Source organism: Pongo abelii, chromosome 3, assembly GCF_028885655.2.
Source record: "Pongo abelii isolate AG06213 chromosome 3, NHGRI_mPonAbe1-v2.0_pri, whole genome shotgun sequence".
Lineage (NCBI taxonomy): Eukaryota > Metazoa > Chordata > Mammalia > Primates > Hominidae > Pongo > Pongo abelii.
Genome location: NC_071988.2, coordinates 97602896 through 97625757, shown reverse-complemented (window position 1 = coordinate 97625757; position 22862 = coordinate 97602896). Strand labels below are relative to the sequence as shown.

Genomic DNA, 22862 nt, shown 5'->3' with positions numbered 1-22862 from the left:
CATTACAATAGCCTCCTCCCTCCCCAGAAGTAGCTTAAAAAGAAAGAAAGCACTTACTATGCTTCGGCTCACTTCAGAATTTTCTAACGTGTCCCGAAGAGACAGAGAAGCTGTGCTAAAACTTTTTACTTCTTTTTTTCAACAATAAGTTCATAGTTTGTTTCTTAGGAGAGAAAAAAAGCTTTTGCAGGATGTAGAGAAAATGAAAAAGCACGCTAAATTAATCCTCAATGGAAAAAATATGAAGGAGGCAGCTCAGTTCTTTTCTTTGGTATTTTCAGTGATGATCAGCCACTGCTGCTGCCGCCACAGCCACTTGCCTCCTCTTGAGAGAAAGAGTAAGGAAGTTAGAGGAACACGGATTAAGGCAAAGTGAGGCATTGCAACCTTTCTGCACAGTAAGCACTGCCATGCAGAATTCAGCTTACCACGAAGACCTGACAATCCAAACAGTCTTACAGTTAACAATACGTAGAAAGTTAAAAATACTATACAGATGGCTAATTGCCAAGGGATAGAAAATAGTTCCTAGAATAGCCCCGCCTCGTACCAATTAAAGGAGAATTTCAGGGAGTGAGACATAGGCATTTGTGTTTTTAAAAACCCTCCAGGCAATGCTGCTGTGCAGCCAAGTTTGAGAAGCAATGCCCAAGTGATTTGGGTAAACATTTAAGTACATGTCAAGGTGGTGGCACAAGGGCTTTTTTTTTTTCATTAGAAGAAAATACTACCAAGTGTAATATATGAAATGGGACTCTCCAATCAAAGTTCTGCTTGTTTGACTCAATAAAAACAGGAGGCGGGTTTTTTTTTTTTTAGGTTTTCATTGTTATCTGCTCCAAGATTGTTATCCACTCTTTAAATGAAAAGAAATCTACAATGCCTTGTGGGTAAGTACTAGGTACTCGGGAAAGAATGTTGTTCTGATTTCATGTTACCAGTGTCATTTTGTAATAATGTTATATACAAATTTAACATTCATATTTTGTATTAAAAATTTGAACAGTAGAAGATAACCATATCTAACCCAGAAGCCTCAGCTATTTAGTTATTGGAACAGATTAGAATTACTTCCAGGTAATATATGTACTAAAACTTTTTTCTGTTTAAAAGTATGGGATAATGAGAACTAAGTTGAAAACTGAAGTTAAAAACTACTGTGGGGCGTGATAACAATTATTTTGGTGTTTGTACTTATAATTAATGAAAAGCTGATACAGAAAGGCAGGTATATGATATCAAACTACATGATATTTAATTTACAACACTGGACAGGTATTGTTTGATTTTCAATGGTAACTTCACTTGAAGGGCTCAAAGACAAAAAAAAAAAAAGGAAAACCTCATGTAATGGTAGTACGTGAATGGAAACATAAGGAAACCTAAGGTGTACCAAATGAAAGTGTGTGCTAAAAATCGGCTGATTCTTAAGTGTAATTTATGCAATTTCTACTGCAGTTTTCTTTTACAGCTTAATTTGTAAGTTAGAATAAATGGAGAAACATTAGCTTTTCTTTCATTTCAAAGAACATATGTATTTTAAATAAAAGTCCTAGGTAAATAAACAGCTTTCTTTCTGAAAAAATTAATTTATGAAGCTCTTATTATGTTACTCCTAATACATTTTGTAAAAACTGGGATTTTACAGAATCCACATTTAATATTAAAAGTAACACAGCTATACAAAATTTCAGTTAGGAGGCATAAGCTCAAGAGATCTATTGTACAGCATGATGACCATAGTTATAACAATGTATTGTATATTTGGAAATTGCTAAGATTAGATTTTAAGTGCTCTCACCACAAAAAAAAATTAGTATGTGAGGTAATAGACAGGTTAATTCCTTGATTTAGCCAATTTACAATGTATACTTATATCAAAACATCATGTGGTACACCATAAGTATATATAATTTTTAGTTGTCAATTTAAAAAATAATAAACAGAAAAACAAAGTAATGAAGCTAAAGGCAAAGGAAATAAGGAAAAGATAATATGAACCCAGTGCTTGTAGACTGATGAAATCTCCATTTTAGATTATCACCAAAAATATTGAAGAAACAAACATAGAACCGAAATTGATATGTAATCTGAAAAAAAAAAAAATGTAAAACTTCATTTTACGGACCTTCAGTATAGCAGCTGATAGACCAGGTTTGGAAGAACTTTTTTCCTCCATCTTCTGTTGATCAGATTCAAAGAATGTTAAAGCTGCAAGAGACAATCCTCCCACGCCCTTGATTTTAGAGGTAAGGACACAGAGGCCACCAGAAGGTTAAATGATCTGACCAGAGTAATCCTGCAAGCAACACAGGCAGGCATGAAATTTAAATCTTCAGACATTTGGGAATGAAATCCTAGCTTAAGTTAGGTGTTCTGCATAGTTTACGGTGAAAAGACAACTTTCTTTTGGTATAGCACTGCTAATTCATAAGAAGAACTTCTGTTAGAATATGTGATTTGGATGCAAACTCTTAATTACAGAATGCGATCAGACTCTTCTCCCCAAGAAGAGAAAGGCAACTCTATTGTCTCAAGATTCTGACAGTGGAAAGAAAGGTTAGGATTCTAACTGAGAACAGCATAGGACTCAGGCTTTCTGATAGAAGACTTCTTTTATGCCCCATTCCTCATCTTTCTAGGGAACCACTTCTTTCTCGATCCTGTGGTGCTGGTGGGCTGCACCTGTCCCCGGCTCCAGGGTGGACGTAATGACCCAGGAATCAACCAACCCCTGGCTCAAATGATTGATATGTGGATGGGCATGAGACTTAAGTGTGACCAATGTTATAACTAGAAATTTTACTAGTGCTGTCAAAAAATGGTATTTTCTTCTATGGTTTGCTAGGTTGGTAGATAAAATTTTCGAGTTGCTGGAAGTCTTTTTTTTTTTTTTTAAATTGAGACAGAGTCTTGTTTTGTCACCCAGGCTGGAATGCAGGGTGTGATGGTGGCCTACTGTAGCCTCAATCTCCCAGGCTCAAGCAGTGCTCCCACCTCAGCCTCGCAAGTAGCTGAGACTACAGTGCATGTCACCATGCCTGGCCAATTTAAAAAATTGTTTTGTACAGACAGGGTCTCACTCTGTTGCCCAGGCTGGTCTCAAACTCCTGGGCTCAAGTGATCCTTCCACCTCAGCCTCCCAATGTGCTGAGATTACAAGTGTGAGCTGCCACGCCCCAGCTGGAAGTCATCTTTGATATCACACGCCTGAGAAGGAAACCAGCTCTGAGAAAAGCAGTCTATGATGGGGGAGACAGTTCTGGTGATACCATTGAGCCTTGTGCCCAATTGTACCTTACTGAAGCTGGCAATTCTCAAGCTTTTTGGTTTCAGGAACGCTTACATGCTTAAAAATCATTGAAGACTCCAGAGACATTTTATGTGTTTTGTATCGATCAATATTTACTATATTAGAAAATAGAAAAGAACATTTTAAAATACTTATATATTAATTCATTTAAAAATAATGATAAATCTTTGTATGTTAAAGTAACATTAACATTTTTATGAAAAATAATTACATTGTCTCAAACAAAAATTATTACCAAGAAGAGTGGCATTGTTTCACATATTTGCAACTCTCTTTAATGGCCAGGTTAGTAGAAGATGGTTGGATTCTACCATCTGCTTCTATATTCAATTTGTTCACTATCACATGGCATATAGCCACTGGAAGATTCCAGTATACATTTTTGAGAGAGCAAGTGGAAAAGGTAAACAATGTCTTAGTATTATTATGAAAGCAGTTTTGACCCTGAGGACCCTTAACTTCCCAAGTTCCTATGGGGTCATAAAACTGGTAATTGTAGGAGTGGGGTGGCTTTAGGCCACCATAAGCACACACAGCCAGGCCTAAAGCCACCCCACTCCTACAATTACCAGTTTTATGACCCCATAGGTACCTGTTTATTTTTTCCTTAAACCAGCTGGGGTTGAGTTTCTGCTTCTTGCAACTGAAAGAGTTCAGAGTAATAGACAAGGAAACCCCTTCGTGGTTTTTCGTGGTTTGGGAGAAAGTTTAGAGAAGCTTAGCACAGTACCAAAAATGAAGCTTCACATTGTGTTTTTCTGTCTATTACTTCTCTCCTTCCTTCTGCCTCTAACTTAGAATTGCTCCTACTTTCTTGATCAGATTCTTCCCTTCCTGACAAATAGATCCAACGTAGCTTACAACTTTATTTTCTGTCTCTATACGAAAAATTCCCACTGTGAGTTATTGAGCTCATATTGCTGTTATTGTGAATATGGCCCCAGAACAGAAAAATACATCAGTCGTATTGACTCTACCACTTGTTTAGCATCCCTACACCAGTCTGTTAAATGTCATCTTCCTAATCAGTGTTTTGACTTTTTAGCAATCACAGATCATTGTATTTGTTAACAGCACTGAAGGAAAAATTAAGTTGATCTTTTGAAAATTCCCATTTCTTGATTTTAATTTTTCTTAGTATGCCCTAATGTTTTTCTCTTTATTTTTTGCTAAAACTTTTAATATGATTGTCAACTTATTGGATTTTTAAAAATGCTTCTAGATGGAATATTTAAGAGAGTGAAGTCACTAGGTTCTCTGAAAATGAAATCAGAGCGACATCTACTGGCTATTCTGGCTCACTAATCGGTAAAGTAAATTAACTGTAAACAATAAATAGCTTTTTTTTTTTTTTTTTTTTCTTTCTGAGACAGAGTCTCACTTTGTCACCCAGGCTGGAGTGCAATGGCGATCTTGGCTCACTGCAACCTCTGCCTCCCAGGTTCAAGTGATTCTCCTGTCACAGCCTCCGGAGTAGCTGAGATTACAGGCACACACTGCCACACCTGACTACTTTTTTTTTTGTATTTTAGTAGAGACGGGGTTTCACCCAGTCTGGCAATTCTCAAGCTTTTTGGTTGAGACCAGCCCAGGCTGGTCTCGAACTCCTCAGCTCAGGCAATCCACCCACCTCGGCCTCCCAAAGTGCTAGGATTACAGGCGTGAGCCACCGCGCCTGGCCTAATAAATTGTTAAATTATAAGTTTGGAAGTTTATTTAGTCTTTCTTAGAAGTCCTCAGAACAATCCTAAATAGACAAAAATCAGTCTTATTTTAAAGTTTGTGCAATCTCTCTAGGCAGCCTTTCACAGGCAAAAAGAATCATGTCTTCATGTGTCTCCTTAAGATTGAGGATCAAAGCATGATGTCAGCTGATTTAAAACAAAACGAAACAAAACAAAACAAAAAAAAAGCTGGGCACGGTGGCTCATGCTTGTAATCTCAGCACTTTGGGAGGCTGAAGTGGTCGAGTCAGGAGTTTGAGACCAGCCTGGCCAACGTGGTGAAAACCTGTCTCTACTAAAAATACAAAAAATATTAGCCAGACGGGGTGGTGCATGCCTGAAGTCCCAGCTACTCGAGAGGCTGAAGCAGAAGAATTGCTTGAACCTGGGAGGCAGAGGTTGCAGTGAGGGAGATTGCGCCACTGCACTCAAGTCTGGGTGACAGAGTGAGACTCTGTCTCAAAGAAAAAAAAAAAGAAAAGAAAAGAAAGATTAAGGACAACTTTCCCAGCTGATCTTCCCTCATTTCTCAATGCCATGAAGTAGATTAAATGCTTCCTCTGAAAACAGTCACCTGGAAGACGAATGAAAGCACAAAGATTAGATTTAAACTAATCAGGATCTACCTAACTAGAACTTCCCCTGAAGCACAGGGCTCTGTAGAATGTTGTGTTCAATACTGGGGTTCTTGAGAAAGGAGGAAGGGGGGATGGATGCTGAATATGCAATTTACAGCATTTGCTTCACCAAATATCATAAGTTGGTGGCAGAACTATCAAAACACAATCAACTCAAATTATTTGGGAATGATCTAAATGCTCCGTGTCTTGCTTGAAGCAGTAGTTTCACAGGTTCATATATGTATGCCAAAACTCATCACATGGTACGCTTTAAATGTATACAGTTTATTGAATGGAAATTATAGCTTAATAAAATTAGTTTTTAAACAACTGAAGAACTTCATGGACAAATGAATAGATAGCCCAAATGTAGAATATACATGCAATGAAATACTTTCCAGACTTAAAAATGAATGAAATCTGTGATCTAAATCCTTTTCTATTTAAAAAAATGAAGGAAATTCTGATATATGCTACAACATAGATGAACCCTGAAGATACTACGTTAAATAAGCCAGACACAAAAGGACAAATATTGTATGATTCCATTTATATGAGATACCTAGAGTAGTCAAACTGACAGAAAGCGAAAGTAGCATGGTGCTTTCAGGGGATGAGAGACGAGGGTACAGAGTTTCAGTCTGGAAAAATGAAAAATTCTAGAGATGGATGGTGGTAATGGTTACATAACAACATGCCTATGTGAATGCCATGGAATTATACAATTAAAAATAGTTGAAAAGATAAATTTTATCCTATGTATATTTTACCACAGTAAGTTTAAAAAGTGCTTATAAAAGGTAAAGAAATGTAAAGCATGACACTATGATTAATTAGATCATTATTCATCACTTAATCATGGTAAGCATGGTTGTGAAAAGTCAGAAAACTGCCAGATGCATAAAGATCCAAATAATAATAATATCTGATGGCACATACTTGATATTAGATCCCTAACAGAAGTCACAACTGTTATAGAAGTCACTGTAGTAGGTTATTATTTAAAAACTGGTAGAAATATATCCATAAACTTACACTATTTCTTCCCAAATAGAAGTAAAAGATCTTAATAAGAATATGGTGGTGGGCGCCTGTAAGCCCAGCTACTTCGGGAGGCTGAGGCAGGAGAATCACTTGAACCTGGGAGGCGGAGGTTGCAGTGAGCCAAGATGGTGCCATTGCACTCCAGCCTGGGTGACAAGAGTGAAACTCTGTCTAAAAAAAAGAAAGAAAGACTATATCTCAGCAAAAACAATGGTACTGAGATCTTAAACAAAAGATGGTTATGATAAAGGATTAGTTGGCTTCAAAGATTCTAATGACAATGATCGCAAAGGCAGAAACAAGGCCTAGAGGAGAACAGGCAATCTCCCTTTATTAGCTATCTGACTTCCATCTGCTACTTCTATCCCCTTTTTTCATCAGTCTGTAAAAGAGTTTGTCAACTAAAAAAAAAAAAAAGACTTGTATTTTTAAAAACCCATATCAGTGTTGCGGGAGAGAATGACTGCCAAGGAACACAAGGAACTTTCTGGGGAGACAGAAATCTTGACCGAAGTGTTTCGTTACTGGGTATACACATTTCTCAAAACTCATCACTTAAAAGCACACTTAAATTCTCTCTCAGGCTGGGATATCATCTTCTCCTGCCCCGGGACAGTGTCTCCCCTAGTTCTCAGGCCTTTAAATTTAGACTAAATTACAACACCAGCTTTCCTGGGTCATCAGCTTGTAGAGGGCATGTCATGGAATTTAGCCTCCAAAATTGTGTGAGCCAATTCCTATAATAAATCCCCCTTCCCCATCTCTCTGTTTCTGTCTCTCTCTGTGTATTTTTCTCTCTCCCCCCTCTCTGTAATAAATACCCCCACCTCTGTCTCTCTCTCTCTCTCAAGTTATATATACATAAAATTGAGGGTTTTTCAGACCTTTGAAAGAAACAAACTACAGATTCAAAAAGCCCAGTGAATTATAGACAGGACAGTAAAAATAATTACACACTAATACAACACAAAGAAAAGAACTTACATATGTTTTCTTGCTTTATTCATCTGTTTATTTTTTGGTTGTTTACTCATTGATTTTCTTGTTATAAAACATGTATTTTGTTTGCTTTTGAAGGTTTCCATCATGTTTATACCTCTAATAATGTTATCTTTATTTAAGCATTCCAAAACAATCTGTGAATCAAAATTTATGTGCTGCCAATTTGAATATTTTCCCTTCATAGAAAATAAATGGTTTATCTTACACTACTTCCATTTTCTAAGCCCATATCTAAAAAGGCATTTGGTGGTTTTGTCTAGGATTGTAAACTATACCATTGTGATAAAAATATAAATGATTTTATTAAAGATTGTTATTATTTATTTATTTTGAGACAGAGTCTCACTCTCGGCACCCAAGCTGGAGTGCAGTGGCGCAATTTTGGCTCACTGCAACCTCCACCTACTAGGTTCAAGCGATTCTCCTGCCTGAGTAGCTGGGATTACAGGCACACGCCACCACGCCCAGCTTATTTTTTGTATTTTTGGTAGAGATGGGGTTTCACCATGTTGGCCAGGATGGTCTCGAACTCCTGACCTCAAGTGATCCACCTGCCTCAGCCTCCCAAAGTGCTGGGATTACAGGCGTGAGCCACTGCACCCAGCCTGTTATTCTTCTTTTAAATTTTTATTTTTAAAAGAAAATAGAGACAGAGTCTCTCTATGTTGCCTGAGCTGATCTCAAACTCCTGGCCTCAAGCAATCCTCCCGCTTCAGCCTCCCAAAGTGTTGGGATTACAGGTGTGAGCCACTAGGCCTGGCCAAGATTGTTGATCTTTAGCATTCTATTAAATATTTTGTCATCATATTGACAAGAAAAAAACTTTGATTTTTATGACTTCCACACACAAAAAGTACACTTAAAATGAATGAATTGGCCGGGCGCAGTGGCTCATGCTTGTAATTCCAGCACTTTGGGAGGCCGAGGCGAGCAGATCACGAGGTCAGGAGATTGAGACCATCCTGGCTAATACGGTGAAACCCCGTCTCTAATAAAAGTAAAAAAAAAAAAAAAAAAAAGAAAGAAAAAATTAGCCGGGCATGGTGGCAGGCGCCTATAGTCCCAGCTACTCGGGAAACTGAGGCAGGAGAATGGCGTGAACCCAGGAGGCAGAGCTTGCAGTGAGCCAAGATCGTGCCACTGCACTCCAGCCTGGGCGACAGAGCAAGACTCAGTCTCAAAAAAAAAAAAAAAAAAAAAAAATTGTATTCGAAATGAAGTATAACTCAAAAAAGTTGATTTTTAAAACCTCAATCAGCTCCAAAGAATAGAAACATGTCTACTCTTTAAATTAAGATGGCATATGAAAAGTCTTCTTTTAAAACTAATTCAAAAGTAGTCCCAAATTAGAAATTACTTACCCTGCCAAGATATGTTCCCAGAAATACAATCACAATTCGTCCTGGAAATGCTGTTCCTCTGAGAGCCACATGGCTGCTCCCTGTCTCCTTCAAGGTTCTGCTCACACCTGGAGGGGCTCTTCTCTGCTCTATTTCCATACTGCAACAGTGAAACAGTAAAAGAACTAACATAACTAACTCCATTTTTTATTTAAGGGGATACCCATTCCTGCACATGAGTTAGGATAATTTTAGAACACTAAGATACAATGCAAAAACTGCAATCATGTAGTCTTGGAAACTAACCCTAGGATTAAAGAAGAAGTATATAAACAACTATGTTTTGTTAAAGATTTACAGGAACAAGGAGGTTTGGCTATCGTTACATGAGAGAACGTTACCCAAGGACAAAGAAGTTTCACAGACTTCCCCTGGACCCTTGTTGGTGCCCAGATGTCTGCAGTTCCCTGACACTTAAACATAAAAGACAAGGCAAAGCTCGCATAATTCTAAGATGGTTCTTTAGGACATTGGTCTGCATCTTCTTGGTTTCCTGGCTCCCCAAAATAAAGTCGCTTTCCTTCCTCCACCTCCTTGTCTTGACTTATTGAAGTGATGTGGCAAGAAGAACAAGTTTGGACTCAGTCACAATCCATCCCACACTTCCTCTTTTCCTTCCCTGCTTCCTTTGTCCCCATGGCATTTACCAACTTCTAGTACATTAATTCTGTCACGGTGATTATTTATGATCTGTCTCCCACCACTGAGACGTAAGTTCCATGAGGGCAGGGTTTGGGTCCGTTTTGTTCACTGATGTTCCTGATACACAGTTGGTGCTCAATAAATATTTGTTTATTGAACTCAAGCTTTCTAATTAGATATATTTCTCTCCTTGTGTCGCTGGTGGAGAGAAGAATGTCAGAACATTAACTACATGGTCTTTTAATATTTTATGCTCTATGTACCTGCATACTAATACTATATATTAGAGATGTCTTGCCACTTATCCCCTCCACCACAATATATATTGATGACTTCTAGATGTCCAGCTCTGTACTGGGCACTGGGGAAAAGTAGTTGCTCAATAAAATGTACACCAGAAAGTTTTAAACCATAGTCAGGAAAGGAAAATATCTATCCCCCTAATCCAGGCTTCTCTGTAACTCTGCTTTAACACTGTATTTAGTTTTGAAGATCTTTGGCCAAAGAAAAGTTTCAAGGTCTAAATCATAAAGGAAATACAATGGTTAAAGTAATTTCATATAATCTATACCATATGCTAAATTAAAATATGTGTTTTTTTCCTAAGTACCACCTGTTTACAAAGCTCGTTGTGTTGGGTGAACCAAGACTTTTTTTGAATTTAGCAAATTGTGAATTAAATTTTAAGTGACCCTGTATATAATATGCATTATGTATATTATGTCTGAAGTATTTTTCTGACACAATTTTAACAAAAGTTTTTGTATTAAGATAAAGTTCTATGCTTTGATTTTATAGAATCATAGGGCTTTTTCTTGTTTTTTTTTTTCTTCAGTTAGAAAAGCTCCTTCTGATATTTCCACATCTCACATTTTGCAGATGAAAATACTAACGCTTTGAAAGTTCAAATGGCTTGCCCAAGCTAGTGCCAAAGCTCAGATCAGGCCTGGGTTCCATGTTCCTGAGTCTTAACTGCATCCTCACAAACCCCAGCCACCATTTGGATTGACATTAGGAGGGACACTGGTTCCTTGAGGGCAGAAACTGGAGCTTCTTTGTATCTCCCCAGCGCCCAGCACAGGGTCTAATGCAGAGTAGGAACCAGTGAAGGGAGACACAACAACCTTGGACCTATGCATGGACTCTTACTAAAGAGCTCTTGGTGACTTGGGCCCTAAATGACCACAACGCCCCAACCTCTGCTTGTTCATCCACTCTGCTCAGTCCTCACTAGCCTCTGGGTTTTTTCAAACACACCAACCAAACACCTGAAAAGCTCTGTCCCACAATAACCACACAGATCCCTTCCCCCAGCCCTACAAGTCTCTTTTGAATGTCACTTTATCAATGACGCCTTCTCAAGACCTCACTATGAAACAGCAACCCCACACTCCCTAACCTCCTACCTCTGTCTCCACAACACTTATCCCCATCTGGCATATTTGAACTTGTCTATTTGTGCATTGCTCATCTTCCTCTACAAGAATGTAAGCACTACTAGGGTATGGACTGTATTTGTTCCCAGCTTTATTTTCACAACCTACACATAGCATGTTGTAGGTTCCCTATAAATATGGGTGGAATGAATGAACGAATGCAAAAGGACTTTGGATCCCTTTCTCAATCTTTTACTTCTTTATTTAAAAAGCTAAGAAGCTGTTTTTAATACAATATTTTAAAAATGTTGTAAGACCACAGGACACTTCAAAATGTGATGAATTTTATAGTAAAATCAGTGGCACATAACTTTTCGTACATATATGTGGGTGTAGATAATTTCATGCTATACACTAATTAACACACATCTTTTAATTAAAGACGTTGTGTGTCCGGAATTGGTGGGTCCTTGGTCTCACTGACTTCAAGAATGAAGCCGCCGACCCTCGCGGTGAGTGTTACAGCTCTTAAGGTGGCGCGTCTGGAGTTTGTTCCTTCTGATGTTCAGATGTGTTTGGAGTTTCTTCCTTCTGGTGGGTTCGTGGTCTGGCTCGCTCAGGAGTCAAGCTGCAGACCTTCGCGGTGAGTGTTACAGCTCTTAAGGCAGTGGGTCTGGAGTTGTTCGTTCCTCCCGGTGGGCTCGTGGTCTCGCTGGGTTCAGGAGTGAAGCTGCAGACCTTCGCGGTGAGTGTTACAGCTCATAAAAGCAGCGTGGACCCAAAGAGTGAGCAGTAGCAAGATTTATTGCAAAGAGCAAAAGAACAAAGCTTCCACACTGTGGAAGGGGACCCGAGGGGGTTGCCACTGCTGGCTCGGGCAGCCTGCTTTTATTCTCTTATCTGGCCCCACCCATGTCCTGCTGATTGGTAGAGCTGAGTGGTCTGTTTTGACAGGACGCTGATTGGTGCGTTTACAATCCCTGAGCTAGATACAAAGGTTCTCCACGTCCCCATCAGATTAGTTAGATACACAGTATGGACACAAAGGTTCTCCAAGGCCCCACCAGAGCAGCTAGATACAGAGTGTCAATTGGTGCACTCACAAACCCTGAGCTAGACACAGGGTGCTGATTGGTGTGTTTACAAACCTTAAGCTAGATACAGAGTGCCGATTGGTGTATTTACAATCCCTGAGCTAGACATAAAGGTTCTCCAAGGCCCCACCAGACTCACGAGCCCAGCTGGCTTCACCCAGTGGATCCCGCACCGGGGCTGCAGGTGGAGCTGCCTGGCAGTCCCGCGCAGTGCGCCTGCACTCCTCAGCCCTTGGGTGGTCGATGGGACTGGGCACCATGGAGCAGGGGGTGGCGCTCGTGGAGGAGGCTCGGGCCCCACAGGAGCCCATGGAGTGGGTGGGAGGCTCAGGCATGGTGGGCTGCAGGTCCCAAGCCCTGCCCCGCTGGAAGGCAGCTAAGGCTCGGTAAGAAATCGAGCGCAGCACCCGTGGGCTGGCACTGCTGGGGGACCCAGTACACCCTCCGCAGCCGCTGGCCTGGGTGCTAAGTCCCTCATTGCCGGGGGCCAGCAGAGCTGGCCGGCTGCTCCAAGTGCGGGGCCCGCCAAGCCCACGCCCACCCGGAACTCCCGCTGGCCCGCAAGCACCGCAGGCAGCCCCGGTTCCCGCTGGCGCCTCTCCCTCCACACCTCCCTGCAAGCTGAGGGAGTGGACTCCAGCCTTGGCCAGCCCAGAAAGGGGCTCCCACAGTGCAGTGCCGCCAAAGTGGGAGCCCAGGCAGAGGAGGTGCCGAAAGCAAGCGAGGGCTCTGAGGACTGCCAGCACGCTGTCACCTCTCAGTTGAAAAGAAAAAAAACCTTTTTGTGTGTGTCCAGGGTACAAGCACAAAATGAGACACCAATGGAAACCATGTATTAGGTATGGAAAATATTTTTATGTCATTGGAACACTCATGTTTTGATAGAAAAAAGAAAAAATTAGAAATTGCTTTTTGTCCAACCACAAAACCTAATTTACTTTTCTATGTAATACTTATGGTTTCACTTCCTGTTAAAATGCTCGATTCTATAGCTAATCCTAGATCTCTCTGAGTCAATAAATGGATTAACTACAAAGATATGATAAACAATCTTTAATGGCATTTAATCTTTTTATTAAAATTTGTAACTACATTATTTAATGTAAGACTTACTAATATTTCTAATCAACTTATACATAAAAAGTTATTTGCTGTAGGTGTCTGCACAATGTGATTGCTAGTAGAATTAAATGCCTCAGGCTGCATCTATCAGACACTACTGGCCTTTCTGGACGCGTTCCATTTGATCGATAATTTGGGCAGCAAAAATCTGATAAATTCTATATTAGAGATAACGACAGAGGGTAACTGTAGCACAGTGGAGGGAAGAAGTCTCCAGAGGCAGAAGGGTCAGCTATGCCGAGAACACGTTTGAACTTGAAAAACATTCGGGGACAGAGAAAACAGAGCTGCAAAATGTGAATTCTGTTAACTTGAAATGGTCAAATGGGAATGCCAGGAGTGGGAATGGGAGGTGGAGTGAGGTGGGGCCGGGTGGGGGTGTCAGAGTAGGAGGCCTGGCGGGCAACTCCAGATTGGGCTTGACTCTTAGGCAGGTAAGAGCTCGGACTGGTGAGGGTCAGTGAGTTATCTGGGAAGACCACGGTGGGGACAGCTACGAGAGTGGCCCGAGGCGCTCGGGTGGGGGCAAGAGGAGGGCCGGAGACCAGTTAGGAGGCTGTGGGAGAAGCGGCAGAGGGCGCCGGGTGCAGGTCCGAACCCAGGGTAGTTTCTGGGGCAGAGCTCCAGGATTTGACTCCGGGCTGGGTACACCCCCACTTCTTAGGGCGCCCGGGCGGTGGTGGGGATTTCGACGCTCGGATGCCCCGGCGACGGCGTCCGGCGGGCGGAGTCGCAGGCGCGGGAGGGGTCCCCGCCGGGCAGCTGCCGAGCACCCCCCTCCTCCCCTCCCCCCACTACTAAGCCTTGCGGAGCGTCCTAACCGTAGCTCACGCGGCTCGCGCGGACGGGGCAGCGTCCCGAGCGCCACAGCCGCTAGGAGTGACGGGCGCGGGCATCTTCCGGCGCCGCAGCCGAGGAGGAGGAGCCGCCCCGCAGCCTCCGCGGGGCCTAGGGGCGGAGAGTGGGGAGCCGCCCCGTCCCAGCCGCCAGGTCGACGCAGGTGGGGCCGCTGCGCCCGCCGGCGCCCCGCGGAGATGCGGCCGGTGTTTTAGGATTAGGTGTTGGTTGCAGGTACAAGCGGGGCGCGGCCCGGGAGACGAGGATGGTAGGGTGGGAGTGGGGTTCTTCTGAGGACCTGGAGCGACTCGTGTTCATTTCTGGAATCTTCCAGTGCCTCGTGTTTGTTCTGCACATGGAAGATGCCCAATAAATTGTTTCTTTACTGGAATGAACTGCTGTTGTTTTCGGGGATTGCAAAACCCCTGGGGACGGTGGCGCTGAAACTTGGACCTTGAAGAACACAAGGGCCTGCGCAAAGTGATTTGATTTGTGGGGAAGAGAATCACCGAGTAACTTGCCCCAACGTGACTGCTGACTCCGTGTCTACCGCGCTGCCGCGAACAGGGGGAGGAGATGGGGAAGACTTGGTGGTAAAGAGGACAGCCTCGCATCCAAGACGGAATGGTGTTAAACGCCGGCGCAAGGGCCCTTTCAGCTTGAGCCCTGTCTTTAAACCACATGTGGGGGTCAGAGCTTTCCCCCATTATCAGCATCAATCAGCAGCACAATGAGTTCTGGAAAGTCTCCATCCTTTTCCACAGCACTCTGCTCTAGGCCCCACTCAGGCTGCTCCAGGTTTTGTTTGTGCCTCATGTTGAACTCCAACGTCAGGGGAAAGTAGAAGTGAGGTCGGCTGTTGCCCAGGTTTTTTGACTGGCAACCAGTTCTTGCTGCTTCTCTCAGCAGGAGATTAAGGCGTTGTGGCGGGGTGGGGGGGGGGGGCGGGACGGAAACGACCAGGGCTTCCACATATCCCAGAGACATGCTAGGTAGGACTGTTTCTCTGTGCGGAAGCTCATCAGGTAAGGGTGCAGGAGTGCTGAGAAAGCTGTGGTCCTCCTATCTCTGTACTGCGCTCATTGCTTTTAATCTTACTGCGGTTATCTTACTTGTGTTGTGGGTGAAATGGTTTCCATGCCATAGAGTTAATATTATACTCCCAAAACAAATTGAGGACAGCAATTTACTTGTATGTATGCAAAGCCCTTACTGTTGTTGTGCATTTACAATGAGGACTTAGTGTTATCTAGTATGTTATGAGGGAGCCACTTTAGACCTCCACCATTTATTAAACAGGGCCTCTTGTGATCCACCCGTCCCCCAGCTAGATGGCCCCAAATTATATGGTAGGCTGAGCAGTAGCCACTCAAATATGTCAGGTCCTAATCCCTGAAACCTATAAATGTTACCTTATAAGGGAAAAGTGCCTTTGCATACGTGATTAAGTAGCTTGAAATGGAGAGATTATCGTGAATTATCTAGGTGGGTCCTAAATGCAAACGCAAAGGTCCTAAGAGAGAGAGAGAAGCAGATTTGATATAGGCCTAAGAGAAAGCAATATGACCACAGAGGCAGATATTGGAGTGATGTGGCCACAAGTCACCAAATGCCTGGCAGCCAACAGAGCTAGAAGAGGCAAGGAACTGATTCTCTTGCAGAGCCTCCAGAGGGAGGGAGGGAGCCCTGCCAACACCATGCTTTCTTCCCCATGAGACTGTTTTGGACTCCTGGCCTCCAGAATTATGAAAGAATAAGTTGCTATTGTTTTAAGCTACCGAGTTTTGATAATTTGTTATGGAAACTGTAGGGAACTAATACGTATGAGCGTGCTCATAAATCACATACCATGCTGTACTGAGGAAGAGATTACAGGTCTTCAGCTGGGGCAGTAGTGGGGTACAGTAGTGGAGATCACTGTATATTTATCTGAATCCTGTAAATCCTAAAGAAAGGATTTGAATAGGGAATTTGGTAAAAAAAGAAATTTAAGTGGTGCATAGGAAGGAGGTAGTCTGGCATTTAAAGTAATTTTTTAAGAGTATTCCTATTAATCTATCACTATTTGCTCTGGCTAAAAAGAATAAAGGTAAAAAGTGGCAAAGGCTTTGTCCTTACCTTAGCTGAATCATTATTGATTATCCATCATGTGTATATCAAGTAAGAGTTGCAGACACCTGGGGATTGAGGTCCAGGCCTGGAGAAAAGAGGGAATGCAGAAGTGCTTCCATGTGTTAAAATATGGCTAAAAGCAACCGCTAGTCTTCTGGAATAAAGACACTTTGGAATTTTCAGGATACAGGAAAATTCAGTGTTCAAGTTTAATGATTCACTTCTGGGACCCAGGCAGCTAATTTACACTTCCCACTTTCCTTGATATGGTTTGGCTGTATCCCCACCCAAATCTCATCTTGAATTTTACCTCCCACAATTCCCATGTGTTGTGGGAGGGACCCAGTGGAAGGTAATTGAATCATGGGGGCAGGTCTTTCCTGTGCTGTTCTCGTGATAGCGAATAAGCCTCACAAGATCTGATAGTTTTATAAAAGGGAGTTCCCCTGCACAAGCTCTCTCTTGCCTGACGCCACATAAGACTTCCCTTGCTCTTCCTCCATGATCGTAAGGCCTCCCCAGCCATGTGAAACTGTGAGTCCATTAAATCTCTTTTTTCTTTATAAATTACCCAGTCTTGGGAATGTCTTTATCAGCAGCGTGAAAACAGACTAATACACTCCCCACATCTGCTTTCTTTTCAAACTGCTTTATAAGGTATAATTTACATACCATAAAATTCACCTGTTTTAAGTGGACAGTCCAGTGATTTTTAATAAACTTACTGAATTGTACAATCAGCACACAATTCAGTTTTAGAACATTTCCATCATCCAAAAATGATCCCTTGTACCCTTCTGTAGTCAATCCCCATTCCCAACCCCAGCACCATCTACTTTTAATGACTGGCCTACTTCAGAGTTGGGTTTTAGTCCCTTTGTTGGACTGCTCCAGTGGCTTTATAACTGGCCCCAGCTTCTCCCAGTGTATTCTCTACTCAGCCGCTGGAGGATCATATGCCCTTGATTAAAATCCTCCAGTGCTTTGCATTGCATTTAGAATAAGCCCCAAAGTCTTCAGTATGTGGCCTTTCAAGGCCCCATGAGCTTTACCTCCACCAACCTCACTGACATCTTCTCAGGATAGTGTAGGAAAGGAAGTGATAAGCACAGTGTTCCTTTTGGCATGACACATAGTTGGCCTCCATTAGAAGCCCTCTCATCCCCACTTAGCTACCCTGCAGCCTCGTTAGCCTTCTTCCTTGGGAGTCAGTGAACACTGAGCTCTTCTCATTTTTGAGCCTTTGTTATGGCATTTCTTTTAAGAAGTTACCCCTGGCCCCAGTGAGGCTGACCTCTTTCTGTCATTCAGTTCAATGCCACCTCCTTAGAAAGGCCTTCCCTCACCTACCCTAACTAGAGGAGCTGTGTTAGTCTGTTTTCACGCTGCTAAAACATACCCAAGAGTTGGAAGAAAAAGAGGTTTAATTGGACTTACAGTTCCACATGACTGGGGACGCCTCAGAATCATGGTGGGAGGCAAAAGGCACTTCTTACATGGCAGCAGCAAGAGAAAATTACCTCCCCCTGGGTCCCTCCCACGACACATGGGAATTCTGGGATATACAGTTCAAGTTGAGATTTGGGTGGGGACACAGGCAAACCATATCATTCCACCCCGGCCCCTCCAAATCTCATGTCCTTACGTTTCAAAACCAATCATGCCTTACCAGTAGTCCCCCAAAGTCTTAACTCATTTCAGCATTAACGCAAAAGTCTACAGTCCAAAGTCTCATCTGAGACGAGCCAAGTCCCTTCTGCCTATGAGCCTGTAAAATCAAAAACAAGCTAGTTACTTCCTAGATACAATGAGGGTACAGGTATTGGGTACATACAGCCATTCCAAATGGGAGAAATTGGCCAAAACAAAGGAGTTACAGGGCCCATGTAAATCCGAAATCCAGCAGGGCAGTCAAATTTTAAAGCTTCAAAATGATCTCCTTTGACTCCAGGTCTCACATCAAGGTCACGCTGATGCAAGAGGTGGGTTCCCATGGTCTTGGGCAGCTCCAACCCCTGTGGCTTTGCAGGGTACAGCCTCCCTCCCAGATGCTTTCATGGGCTGGTGTTGAGTGTCTGCAGCTTTCAGGTGCATGGTGCAAGGTGTTGGTGGATCTACCATTCTGGGGTCTGGAGGATGGTGGCCCTCTTCTTACAACTCCATTAGGCAGTGCCCCAATAGGGACTCTGTGTGGGGGTTCTGACCCCACATTTCCCTTCAGCACTGCGCTAGCAGAGGTTCTCCATAAGGGCCCCATCCCTACAGCAAACTTTTGCCTGGGCAGCCAGGCATTTCCATACATCTTCTGAAATCTAGGCAGAGGTTCCCAAACCTCAATTCTTGAGGCCTATGCACCTGCAGGCTTAACACCACATGGAAGCTGCCAAGGCTTGGAGTTTCCAGTCTCTGAAGCTACAGCCCGAGCTGCATATTGGCCCTTTTCAGCCATGACTGGAGCAGCTGGGACACAGGGCATGAAGTCCCTAGGCTGCACACAGCACAGGGACCCTGGGCTCAGCCCACGAAACCACTTTTTTTCTCCTGGGCCTCTGGGCCTGTGTTGGATGGGCTGCCATGAAGGTCTCTGACATGGCCTGGAGACATTTTCCCATGGTCTTGGGGATTAACATTAGACTCTGTAGGGTCCAGTCCCACAGGGTCGGTGGGTTTTCTCCCTGTGTGCAGAGATGAGAGAGTGTAGAAATAAAAACACAAGACAAAGAGATAAAAGACAGCTGGGCCCGGGGGACCACTACCACCAAGACACAGAGACCAGTAGTGGCCCCAAATGCCAGTCTGCACTGATATTTATTGGATACAAGAAAAGGGGCAGGGTAAGGAGTGTGAGCCATCTCCAATGATAGGTAAGGTCACATGGGGGGCCGTTCCCTGCCTGGCAGCCGAGGCAGAGAGAGAGAGGAGAGAGAGAGACAGGAGACAGCTTATGCCATTATTTCTCCTTATCAGAGACTTTTAGTACTTTCACTAATTTACTACTGCTATCTAAAAGGCAGAGCCAGGTGTACAGGATGGAAGATGAAGGCAGACTAGGAGCGTGACCACTGAAGGACAGCATCACAGGGAGACGGTTAGGCCTCTGGATAACTGCAGGCAGGCCTTTCAGGCCCTCCACAAGAGGTGGAAGAGTAGAGTCTTCTCTAAACTCCCCCGGGGAAATGGAGACTCCCTTTCCCGGTCTGCTAAGTAGCAGGTATTTTTCCTTGACACTGACTACCACTAGACCACAGTCCGCTTGGCAATGGGCGTCTTCCCAGACACTGGCGTTACTGCTAGACCAAGGAGCCCTCTGGTGGCCCTGTCCGGGCATAACAGAAGGCTCGCACTCGTCTTCTGGTCACTTCTCACTATGTCCCCTCAGCTCCTATCTCTGTATGGCCTGGTTTTTCCTAGGTTATGATTGTAGAGTGAGGATTATTACAATATTGGAATAAAGAATAATTGCTACAAGCTAATGATTAATGATATTCATATATAATCATATCTAAGATCTATATCTAGTATAACTATCCTTATTATTTTATATATTTTATTATACTGGAACAGCTCGTGCCCTCGGTCTCTTGCCTCGGCACCTGGATGGCTTGCCGCCCACAGACTCCTTGCTACTTATGCAAATTTCTGCAGCCGGCTTGAATTTCTCCCCAGAAAATGGATTTTTCTTTTCTATCACATAGTCAGGCTGCAAATTTTCCAAACTTTTGTGCTCTGCTTCCCTTATAAAACTGACTGGCTTTAACAGTACCCAGGTCACCTCTCTAATGGTTTGCTGCTTAGAAATTTATCCTGCCAGATACCCTAAATCATCTCTCTCAAGATCAGAGTTCCACAGATCTTTAGGGAAGGGGCAAAATGCTACCAGTCTCTTTGCTAAAGCATAGCAAGTGTGACCTTTACTCTAGTTCTCAACAAGTTCCTCATCTCCATCTGAGACCGCCTCAGCCTGGACCTTATTGTCCATATCATTATTGGCATCTTGGGCAAAGCCATTCAACAATTCTCTAGGAAGTTCACATTTTCCTGTCTTCATGTGAGCCCTCCAAACTGTTCCAACCTCTGCCTGCTACCCAGTTGCAAAGTCGCGTCCACATTTTCGGGTATCTTTTCAGCAATTCCCCACACTACTGGTACCAATTTACTGTATTAGTCTGTTTTCATGCTGCTGTTAAAGACATACTGAGAAGAAGAAAAAGAGGTTTAATTGGACTTACAGTTCCACATGGCTGGGGAGGCCTCAGAATCATGGCGGAGGCGAAAGGCACTTCTTACATGGCAACAGCAAGAGAAAATGAAGAAGCAAAAGTGGAAACCCCTGATAACCCCATCGGATCTCATGAAACTTATTCACTATCACAAGAATAGCATGGGAAAGACCGGCCTCCATGATTCAATTACCTCATCCTGGGTCCCTTCCACGCATGTGGGAATTCTGGGAGATACTGTTCCAGTTTAGATTTGGGTGGGGACACAGCCAAACCATATGAGGAGTCTCAACTCCATCTCTCTTTATACCACTATCCATTGTTATTTTCTTTATTGTACTTGACAACTCTCCAAAATTATATTTGTGATTTTTTTTCCCCTTAATCCCTTTCTTTCCCCGTTGGAATATAAATTCATGAGGGTGGAAACTTGATTGGTCTTGATTTTAAACAGCTCTATTTCTAGTATTTATAGAAATACTATATTCATAGCAATAACATATTGTAAACTATCTAAATGCCAGCAACAGTAATTAATAGTTATCAAAGGCTTGCTACATGCATCAGGCCATGTGCTAAGTGCTTTGTATGCATGAATTCTTTAGTTGAAGCTTGCCACTTTTGATACGGGAAGAGTAAGAGGAGCATGTCCTCCAAATGTAGTCCTCTGCATTATTTTTTCAGAGACATTGGGTGGTTTTCTTTTTTTCTTATTAGAATGTTGAAATTTAAAACTGGATCAATGTGCATTGCCACCAGTAATATCCCTAAAAGCCAAACTGGAGAGGTTTTTGCCAGGAGGGTAAGGAGAGACAAAAAGAACAGTACAAATAAAAGCAGAGTCCTAAAAGAGCATGACCCACTGAGGGCACAGCAAGTAAGACATCTACTGGGGCACAATATATGTCAGGGGAGTGGCCAGAGAATGAACTGGTACGTGGGTTAGGCCAGATCTAAAGGTCAAGCCTAAGAGTGCTAGTCTTAGTTCAAACCTTAGTCTTTGAGCAAGACAGCAAGATGGGTGTGGTTTTATAGGAAACTTCTAATGATTTTAAGAAACGAAAGCTAGAAAGATCATTTTGAGATACTTTGTATTAGGCCTGTCAAGAGCTGACGAAAGCATAAAAATATAATGGGAGTAAAATGAACTAAGTTGCATATTCAAGAATTCTGTCCTTATGACTTGTGACCCCACCTAAGTCTTCTTTACTGAGTTAAAAGATATTAGAGATTTAAACTTAACAGAATATGGTGATTAATTGGATATGGAATTTGAATTGATGAAGATATTTGAAACACCCAAGAAAGAAGGTTTAGTGAGGAGATGAAAAGAGCAGATTTGGGATAAGATGAATTTAATACGACTGTAAACATATATGCAGAAATGTTAAAGGAAAAAAACTTAGCTGGGAATGGTGGCTTATCCCTGTCCTAGCACTTTGGGAGGCTGGGACAGACAGATCCCTTGAGTTCAGGAGTTCAAGACCAGCCTAGGCAACATGGCAAAACCCTGTCTCTACTAAAAATTAGCCAGGCATGGTGGTGTGCGGCTGTAGTCCCAGCTACTTGGGGGGCCGAGGTGGAAGGATCGCTTGAGCCACCACTGCACTGCCGCAGCCTGGGTGACAAAGTGAGACCCTGTCTCAAAAAAAAGAAAGAAAGAAAAAAGAAAAGTAAAAACTATTCTAATTTATCTAGAGCCAAACATTTTTAACAAAATAGCATGAAACTTGCTGGAAGCAGTAGAATTGTTCCTATCTGGCTTTGCTGTTGACTGACATCACCTGTGAGAAGTCATCATATTTTAGGTCAGCTTTTTGTTGGATGTTTTTCATGGGAAATCATAGAATGTCCAAATCGGAGAAGATTTTAGAGATTTTTCTAGTCCAACACTCTACCCAAGAAAGAATACCAGTGGCAGTTGCCATTTCAACAAGTGCTCACCCATTCTTATCTTCAACACCTCTCAAGGAAGCCCTCCACATATATATTCAGGATGCTCTAGTCTTTAGAAAATCCATCCCCACCTTGAACTAAACTCTACCTCTCTTTACTTCCATTCATTAGTCTGAATTCTGCACATAGAATATATTCATTTTTTTCTTTTCCTTTTTTTTTTGAGACAAGGTCTCACTCTGTTGCCCAAGCTGGAGTGCAGTGGTGTGATCACAGTTCACTGCAGCCTCAACCTCCTGGGCTGAGGTTATACTCCCACCTCGGCCTCCTGAGGAGCTGGGACTACAGGTATGGACCACCATACCCAGCTAATTTTTAAAATTTTTTGTAGAGACAGGATCTCACTATATTGTCCAGGCTGGTCTCAAACTCCTGAGCTCAAGCAATTATCCCTCCTTGG

General features: G+C 42.8%; 1 protein-coding gene and 1 long non-coding RNA gene across 15 annotated transcripts in view; both read left to right on the top strand.

Annotated features, from left to right (window-relative positions):
- Window positions 1-175: 175 nt before the first annotated feature.
- On the top strand, window positions 176-9861 carry LOC129059010 (uncharacterized). Its single transcript, XR_008524569.1, has 3 exons — window positions 176-398; window positions 820-890; window positions 9396-9861. It is a non-coding gene; the product is annotated as an uncharacterized LOC129059010 (long non-coding RNA).
- A 3650-nt stretch (window positions 9862-13511) lies between these two features.
- Window positions 13512-22862, top strand: part of CCDC158 (coiled-coil domain containing 158) — a 110400-nt gene continuing 101049 nt past the window's right edge. For 8 of the 14 annotated variants that reach the window (XR_008524565.2, XM_054554075.2, XM_054554065.2 and 5 more), the window contains exon 1: window positions 14200-14408. The gene's annotated coding sequence lies outside the window, so the exon portion shown is untranslated. Of the gene's footprint in view, window positions 13634-14199; window positions 14409-22862 lie in introns of those variants that run through there. The other 6 variants (XM_054554071.2, XM_054554078.2, XM_054554068.2 and 3 more) reach the window with 2 other exon arrangements.